The sequence below is a fragment of the Stylophora pistillata genome, chromosome 1 (assembly GCF_964205215.1).
Source record: "Stylophora pistillata chromosome 1, jaStyPist1.2, whole genome shotgun sequence".
NCBI lineage: Eukaryota > Metazoa > Cnidaria > Anthozoa > Scleractinia > Pocilloporidae > Stylophora > Stylophora pistillata.
This window is the reverse complement of record NC_142519.1, coordinates 37,692,146-37,701,679: the sequence shown is the minus strand read 5'-3', so window position 1 is coordinate 37,701,679 and position 9,534 is coordinate 37,692,146. Positions and strand designations below refer to the sequence as shown.

The following is a 9,534-nucleotide window of genomic DNA, read 5'->3' as shown; positions in this document are numbered from 1 at the left end:
AGCCATTTTTCCTGTAATGGCATTTTTTTTCTTTCTACGCACGCACTGCATTTAACTGGGTTATTTCAGGAACTCTCAAAAAGGAAACAACAACTTTGAGTTTCAATTTACAAGACATGTTTCGACATTCTCATGTCATCTTCAGTTGCAAATGAGCATTTAACTGTTGTACATTTGAATTTAAATTAAGGTACGTTACAAACTACGTGTTAGGGCTTACGTTACATTTGAATGTTAAAAACGCGAAAAATGTAAATAGCTCGCGCTTGACTAGATCAAAAAATCAATAAATAAATAAATAAATATAGTAAAAATAAAAATAAATTAAAAGACAAAGGAAGAACATAATTAAAAGGAAAGACACAATTCTAGATGCTTCAATTGCTGATTAAGGATAGGTTTTTCCCACTTAATATGAAATGCCTCTTTGATCTTAATTTGGTATTTTGAAGCGGTAGAATCTAAGATCGTGAAACATTCAGTATCACAAGAGTCAAGACAGGCCCTTGATGATTGCAGGTGCCTGTAAATATGCGAAGTTTTGTCCGACAAGAGGTGCTCACGAACTCGTGTACAAATGTGTCGAGTGGTCTCACCAATATAACTGACATTACAGCCAGCACATGAAAATTTATATATGACACGCGAACGTAGCACCTAGCGTACTGAATCTTTCACACTGAACATGTTTCTGAGTTTAAACGTACTGAAGACTAACTTAACATCAAAATCAGCTCTACAATAAGGTTTGAGTAGTTGTCTTAACTTAGTCTGAGCGATGTTCGAAAACCGACCAACATAGAGAGGTTTATAATAGTGGGCAGAAGGTTTACCGGAGTTAGAAGAGGCGTTCTACCTAGTAGGAGAAGGATTATTTTTCTTCGCTAGATACCTGTAAGTGATCTCGTCGATGAGCCAAGATGGAAAACAATTTTTCCGTAGCAGGAAAATAAGTTTCTTGACATCCAGATGAAAACCAACCCAGGAATTATTGATCTTATATGCTCTGTCAATCAACGTTCTGACTAAACCTAATTTGTAAATCAAAGGGGCGAAACTGAAATAATTAGTAAGAAGACCAGTAGACGTCCTCTTGCGATATACACTAGTGACGATGGTTGTATGATTGTTGTCTAACAATATGTCTAGAAACGATAATTTCTTATCAATTTCCTTTTCCATTGTGAAACGAATACTAGGATGCCTGGCGTTGATATAATCAAAGAACACGAGCGCGTCCTCCTCGCTATCGAACAAACAAAAGGTGTTATCAACATAGCGTCTGTAGAACAGAACTTCAGAGAATGAATAGTTATCTGGCCAGTTTTTTTCAAGATGTCCCATAAAGAGGTTTGCAAGTACTGGTGCAAGTGGGGACCCCATGACAACCCCACCTATTTGATCATAAAACACACCCTTAAACAAGAAACCAGTCTCAGCTGTTTCGAAGGTAAAAAGCGTTTTTAGGTCAGCGGCGTTTATCTTAAGACCAGGGCTACCTTAGTAAATGTATCTGATTGCCAGATCAATGTATTCATCAAGAGGTATACTAGTGAACAAACTCTCAACATCGAAAGATACCATGAACTTCCCTGAAGTTAATAACTGGTTGATTTCAGTAACGGCGAAAAAGCCGAGAATTGCTGGGTTCTTTGCACCCTAAACTTATTCTAACATATCTTCGTAAGAAAAGATTAAAGCCCTCAATCACCGCGCCAACTATAGAGAAAAATAGCACAGACAGTGCGGGTACGTGTTGTGTAAATAAAATGACCGCTCTATTGACGCCAAGTTTGTTTTTTACAATCCTTGTGCGCGCGCTGAATTGCACCAGCAAAATCGCGCGCGAAAACTGTGTTCAGCCACCTGAAGTGCCACTCCCGCTAGAAGTGGATCCTCTCGACTGCCCGGCCAAAAAAAATTTTCCTCAATTTTTTTCCTATGAAAAGGGTTTAGGAAACATGTATCAAAAATAGTTTGGTTGCTTTCCAGTTCTCTTTTTTTTGCCTCGCCACAAGCGAAAATTAACTTTTGGCTAGACCATCCGTGTAAACAACGATCATAAGTTCTAACGCCTGTGCTACCTCCGGTAAACCTTCTTCGCACTATTATAAACTTCCTTATGTTGGTCGGTTTTCGGACATCGCTCAGACTAAGTTAAGACAACTACTCAAACGTTATTGTAGAGCTGATTTAGATGTTAAGTAAGTCTTCAGTACGTTTAAACTCAGAAACATGGTCAGTGTGAAAGATTCAGTACCGCCAGGTCTACGTTCGCGTGTCGTATATAAATTTTCATGTGCTGGCTGTAATGTCAGTTATATTGGTGAGACCACTCGCCACATTTGTACACGAGTTCGTGAGCACCTCTTGTCGGACAAAACTTCGCATATTTACAAGCACCTGCAATCATCACGGGCCTGTCTTAACTCTTGTGATACTGAATGTCTCAAGATCTTAGATTCTGCCGCTTCAAAATATCAAATTAAGATCAAAGAGGCATTGCATATTAGGTGGGAAAAACCCATTCTTAATCAGCAATTGAAACATCTAGAATTGTCTCTTTCCTTTTAATTATGTTGTTCCTTGGTCTTTTGTTTTGTCATTATTATTATTTTATTTATTTGTGATTTTTTTTTTTATCTAGTCAAGCGCGCGCTATTTACATTATTTTTCGCATTTTTAACATTTAAATATAACGTAAGCCCAGACACGTAATTTGTAACGTACCTTAATTCAAATGTACAACCATTAAATGTTCATTTGCAACTAAAGATGACGTGAGAATGTCGAAACATGTCTTGTAAATTTCAACTCAAAGTTGTTGTTTCTTTTTTGGGAGTTGGATCATAAGTGATAATCTCACGGCTTTTGTCGAGCGCGCTGCGACTGCAGTAGCGTAGCTCACAGAATTCCCTCTTGCTTCAAGTTACTAGCTATATTCTGTCAGTTCACAGACAGAATATGGAAACTACCCTTGAAATCATTTTCATACCAACATGATCCGAAGAGACCCTTCCCTTCGACACAATTTGCATATCAAAAATGAATTAATTCAAAATAAAGAATTCTCAAGATTTAGGCTTAGATAGGGCTAAAAAGACATATCGGAGGATAGTTTATACACCAAGGAGGTCATCAATTGTTTCCAAACTGCGGGTATCTCTCTAGCTCTCATCCACCATCATCTTGAAAACAACGCAGATCAGTGTCTTTACTTAATCGGGCACGTGTCAAAGCTCATTTGGATGATTCTAAAAAATGACGGAGATATGTATTTGACCGTTGAAACTTCGTTTCTTTGTCTTCTACGTTAATTATCTTAGGTTCTCATAACAATTGGATGGAAATAAGTTGTAAGTCGTCCTAAAACGTTGCATAAACGTGATCGGTCGTAACGCTTGCGTGAAAAAGTAAGCAAAGGGCGATCAGAAGGCGCTTACTCGATAATTTTCCTTGAGTCAAGTCAATAGCCACGTACAGAGTGGAGAAGATCAAAATTAAAAAGTCCAATTTGGCATTCTGGTCATTTCAGACATAAGGTCTTGCTTAAAAGGACACACAAACAAGTTAAAACATGTATGTTACGGTCTTATCTACAAAACAACCTTCTGCAAGAATTCTTGCTGTTTCTACCGAGGTTTAGCACACGGAATGCAATCAAAAGGCCCTCTTTTCTGAACATTTGCTGCCATAATTAGAGATTTTACGTTGTTACAGTCCACAAAGTTCTTGAGGGACAAGCTTAATCATTCCTCAGGAGGCAAACACGGCCTGGTATGTTGCGTGACCTGACTATGCTAACTTGTCCATTTGTTCCATGACTTGTTCCGCGGATATGTAAATTGAAACTTAAAAGTAATTCATGTAACGAATTAGAACCAAAAGTTATAGATGGAGTGAAATAAAAGAATTGGGGACGGTAATTAAACTTACATTGGTCTACGCTGCCCCCCCCCCCCTCCCTAAGACTCTAGCATACCTCGATCCAGCCCTCTCGCTTTGGATAAGTCTTTTACCCATGTGTTTGTTTAGAGGATCTTCAGTTATTGATATGTTTTGAGAAATTTATCCCACAAAAATTTCTATTTATTTTATGGAAAGCAAAGATTGTAGTGGATGCGGGTATTTAAGCGGAGCCTCAGTCCTGATATCTCTCCTGGAAAGCCAGGACGACGTATCAAGTCAGTTGAAGTACCATCTATCCAGCGAAATCCTCGAGTACGAGTCAATTTTGCTTCGTTCCCATCATTTTGACTCCGAAAAGGAAAAATTAAACGGAATTTTGTTTGTTCTAAACATCGGAACGTTTTGGGAAAATTAACACTGGAAATGCTTTAGAAGTACTTGTCAGCATACAGAGCACAAAGGAAAATACGAGGCAGTGAAAGGTGGCCGAGTATTCATCGCCAGACTAGCTAGAGATGTTTTGAGAATAATCAGAATGATAGTTCCAGTCGGATCACGTGAGTACTATTTTCAATTCCTTGAATGCGAAGGTTATTATTTTATTAAAAATTGATTTGTGAGGGCCTAGCTACACCAGCAGGCAGAGTCTCCACAAGATCAAAAGACAGTTTTTTTCATAAAAAAATTTTATCCCTTAATTTGCATCCGCTCAAGTTTAATACGGCTTTGTTTATTAGTCGTTTTTTTCCAGTTTTCACACGGCTTTGTTTATTTACTCCATTTTGTCCATTTTTCATCCGTAAAAAATTTGTCGGCGGTGTAGTGGGAGATTTGCCTGCCATAGCCAAAATTTTTAAAGTCGAGACAAACCATTCACAATTGTAAAGTGTTGGTGATGACAGAAAATGTTTCGAGATAGACAACTTTTATGTTGGTGCGGTAGGCCAAAAAGTGTTAAAAGTTAGAAGCCGTTTTACAAGGAAAATTTAATTAAGCCTTGCGATTCAAATAACGCTACTAACGTTTGCAGCAGAGTGAAAAAATTTCCAATTATTTGTTCTTGAGACAAGTAATTAGAGAGGAACAGGGGTAATAACAAGAACAGGGAAAGGATGTCCTTATGAAAATTACAATAAATAAAAGGAAGAATAAAAAAAGGGAGAGAGAAAGACAGACAGAGAGGGGGGGGAGGCAATTCGTGAGTTTCGTTCAGTTTTAGTAACATAACAATGCGCAACATCCAAAAAACAAGGCGTTCATTTTAAAAAGATGAAACAACGATGATAACTCTATCAATTAAGATGGCAACCATAGAATATAAACAGTTTATAATCCTTGGGATGGCAATGACCATAGCGATACTTTTTGCGTGTAATATTGTTAAATTAGGTGGCATTTGTAAGAATAACTTTCTTGTGCACATTTTGGCCATCCGGCAGCAGCTGCAGAAAGTTACATAAAAGCCGGTTAAAGAATGAGTGACTTTCGCTAAGGACATCAGAGGAAGAAAAACCAAATCTAGCTGAAGATAAGGGTTCTTATGGCATAGCATACCTGTCGAGGTACGTATATTAATAACTTCATGCGTCCCACACGCAAGAGATCTCTAATGCTTAGCGCAATCAGTCCGACGGTGATAAATGTTATCAATTACTGAATGCCTTGCCTGATTTTGAATTTTCAGGAAAGCAAAAGAGGAGCAAAATCGGAGATGTTTTCTATTCCACATTTAGACGTAGAAATATACAACCGGGATTCCACTTGGACTCCTCAGGAAGTGGCGTGAAATGGCTGAGACTTTGTCAAAAGGTGACTCATCAGATGAAGAAGAGGCCGATAGGCACGTGTTAAAGACCTACAATGAGGCTATGACAAGGATTGCCTCACTCGCAGGACAAAAATTAGAACCGGTTTCTTCTAGGCTTTCAAAGGAATGGGAAAGGCAACAACAAATGAAAAAGCCCTATGTTTGGATCACGTGGAAGAGGCATGTCGCGCTGTTTGTAATGTAATCGCTCCAAAAGACAAGGAAGAGTTGTTGCAAGCATTTAAGGCTACGGTAACAAATGAAGTTTGCTCGGGTGACTTGAAGTCGCTGATAACCGCATACAAACAGACACCTTCGAAGAAACAGAAAACACAGATCTTGAGTATGTATGCAACGAGCTATTCAGCGAAATTCTTAAAGAAAATGCACCAGCCATTTGAAAAACTAAGCGATCGACAAATTAAGAAGGCAAGGACTCATGCCAAGTGTCGGAACTGGTTTCAACGTCAAAAAACTGCCACACTGCAGAGTCTGAATAAACCTAGTGAAACTTGATCATTTTCAGTATTTTGTAGACCAACCATATTTTTACCAAGATGTGGCCTATGGAAATAAAGAGGACTTTAAAACTTGACTCTGGGGATCGTCTTGTCCTGCCAAATGTCATCAGAATTGTTCGACGATCAACGATGATTGAACAATCTCTCAGTTAAATACTTGCGAGGAAGTCTTTGACCCCCTTGGAAAATCATCGTTTTACAGAATTTTGCAATCAAGAGAGGCCTCTCAAAGGCGATCCCTTCAAGGACTATACAACACTGTTGCAAGCGGAGCGGAAGGTTTTAATTAGCTAAAGCAATGCACAAGATAGTGGAGGAATTGGAAGAGGGCGGGGCAACTGCGTAGTAGTGTTAAGACGTTCGGAAGAATCTGATGGATGCAAAGCGATACCTCAAGACAGAGTATCGGATGCACTGTCAAGAGGATGGCAGTCCTTGCCACGACCATTGTACGCGTTTTTCTCTAAGTGATCCCCAAAAACCCCGAGTTTCAAAAAAGTTGTTCGCATGAGCCTCAAGCTAGCTGTGATAGTTGCGAAAGTTTGAAATCCGTTACTCAGGCAATCGGAAATGAAATTTAATCTCCTTTGATAACTTTTGACAGGATAGAGAAGAAAGAGCACCTGAAACACGACCATGGTGAAGCCAGAGAGGCGATTCTTCAGCGGAAGGCGCATATAATCAGGACAAAGAATCACGAGAGAGCAAAACAAAATTTGCTCGCGTTCCTCAGAAAAAATGCCTCCTTCATTGTCATGGACTGGGCCATGAAATTCATCCAACTGAAATACAGGGAAAAGCAGTCTGAGGGGTTCGAAAAGAGAGGAATAAACTAGCATGTCAGTTCAGTTATTACGAGGAATGCAGAGGACAACGGCCTTGAGATCATGTCATATAATCATCTCTTTTAAAGCTGTGCCTAAGACTGGTACGCAGTTTACACAATTCTGGAAAACGTTCTCGGTAACATCAAACAGATCAAGCCTACCGTAAAGAGGTATTTTTGCGATCAGATGGCGCAGGCTGTTACCACAACAACAATCTAATTGTAGCTGCCTCTAACGTTGGTTCCCGCGCTGGAATCAAGGTGATGAGGTAAGATGAGAATGCTTTTTTATTACAACGCGAAAACATTCTTTTAAAAACTCGAAAATTCATAGCTTGATTGACTTCAGAATTTTTAAGTTAAAACTTTCTTGCTGTCTCTGTTCATTATAGTAACTTATATTTCAGAGCCGATGCAAACAATGTTGATCAGAATCTTTTGATAATACACCGCAGGAACGTAATTATCCTCTCTACACCGACCCCCTTGCTTAAAAGCAGATTAAAACGTACTTTTAATAAACCTCTCTAGTTCACATGCTATTGCTATACGCACAAATACGTGTAGCGAATGAATGCTTACTTTCTCAAAGGACATCCTGAGAGAATACAACTCCGTAGGTATTTATTTATTGAGGAGTTGCCCTTTCATATCTTCCTCTTTAAAATCGTTAAAAAGTATAATTTTCATATTAGCATTTTCATGATGAGTGGAATGTGGTAGTAGACGCAACAGCATACACTAAGCCTACCTAGTAACATCTGTATTAGTATGGCAGGTATTGATAGATCAGTTATTCTAACCGAGATACTTCCTTTTCTTCTTCTCAAGGTATGATTCTTCTGAACTACAATCTGGCAAGGATGTTTGCCATCGCATCATCAGTTCAATGAAAGGGGCAATTTGTAGATATTGCAATGAAGGCCATAACATTTTGACGGCAGCTGACATGCATGAAGCATTAAAAGTGAGACAAGTGAAGGGATCGTGAGCTGCTATTTGTGAAATTGTTAGTGATAGAAAGGAACTCAGAATTAAGGGCATCAATAATTTCAGCTTTTTCCAGAATTTCAGGTATGAAAAGGATGGTCTTCGGCTCTCAAAAGCCAATGAGGTCGGTAAGGACAAATTAATACCATGGTCAGAGCTCATCCTTGAGAAGCAAGACCCCATTGTGTCAGGGAAAGTAGACAATCATGGTTTCTTCGCCACAGCTCCAGGGGCCATAAAACAAAATCGCAATCATAGCCAAAGTTCCAGCGATGATAAAGAGGACTTGCTATTTCGCTGCCCAGAAAAAGATTGCTGCTCTTAGTTCACTTATTCAGAAGAACTCCAGGATTATGTGCACCTCGGGGAGCACAGCAAGAAAGAAGCATCAGCGAGCCTTTCCGACGGCCTTAGACGTGAGTGGGCAATGAAATTTTTCTCTCTAACTCTTGAATCAAAGATAGCAACACCCGAAGTGACGGGAGAAGTTGAACTGACTAAAGTGTGCAAGATGGGCTGGGCCCTTCAGAGACCGGAGGGTAGTGGAACAAGATTCACCGAGAAAGTAAAAGGGTATCTCTCAAGAAGGTTTCAAACCGGTGAAAGAATGGGCAGCAAAGCCGATCCCGCACAAGCTGCGGCAGAAATGAGAAAGGCGAGAGAGGCAGATGGTACAAGAAAATTCACCAGAAATGAATGGCTAACAAAGAGAAAGGTTCAAATCTTCTTTTCGGGGTTTTCTGCTTTGTAACGAAGAAAAACCACAGTCCCAAAAGATTCAGAACAGGATGCAAACGACGACGATGACGACGATGACCACGATGATGACGACGAAAGTCTTATCGAAGAAGAAAGCGGTTACCTTGAACACGAAGCAAGGAAAAAGGTTGTAGCGGGTGTTATTTCCGAAGTCGGACTTGCTCATCCAATATTATCTGATGGGCATAATATTTGCGAACAAGTTACAAATGACACGTTAGAGAAGTTTAAAGCCACCACTTTGAGGGAAATCTGTGCATTTTTTGAAATTTTTTTCAAAGGCAGAGATTTCAAGGCCACGTTACTCAAGAAACTAAGTGACATGGAAACCGAATGCACATGTTTCCAAGAGATATAGGAAGGCTACTTCTAACTCTGTGCCTCATTCCATTTCATGACTTTCGATCGCTACATGAACTAGTTTTCAGGTATTTTATAGGCGGAGATAAGTTACATTCGCTGTGGGGATAGTAAGTGGAAATAGGAGCTAAAGGACCTGTCACTATTTATCGCCAGGGGTGGAGGATTTTCTGGGGATCATGTGGTTGTTAAGAGAAACGATAAGTTGTCGCCAACAGAAATTAAAGGAGGACTGATGAAAATAGACTGCCTATTTACTGCCATTGTGAGGTGGGGGTTATACGAATATCACAAAGCCTTAAGGCGGGCTTAGGTGGAATTTATTGTAATACTACCAAAATCCTCCGATTCCCTCCCGTACC

General features: G+C 39.6%; 1 pseudogene; it reads left to right on the top strand.

Annotated features, from left to right (window-relative positions):
• The first annotated feature begins 2,775 nt into the window (after positions 1 to 2,775).
• On the top strand, positions 2,776 to 9,170 carry LOC148742352 (uncharacterized; annotated as a pseudogene).
• Positions 9,171 to 9,534: the final 364 nt, after the last annotated feature.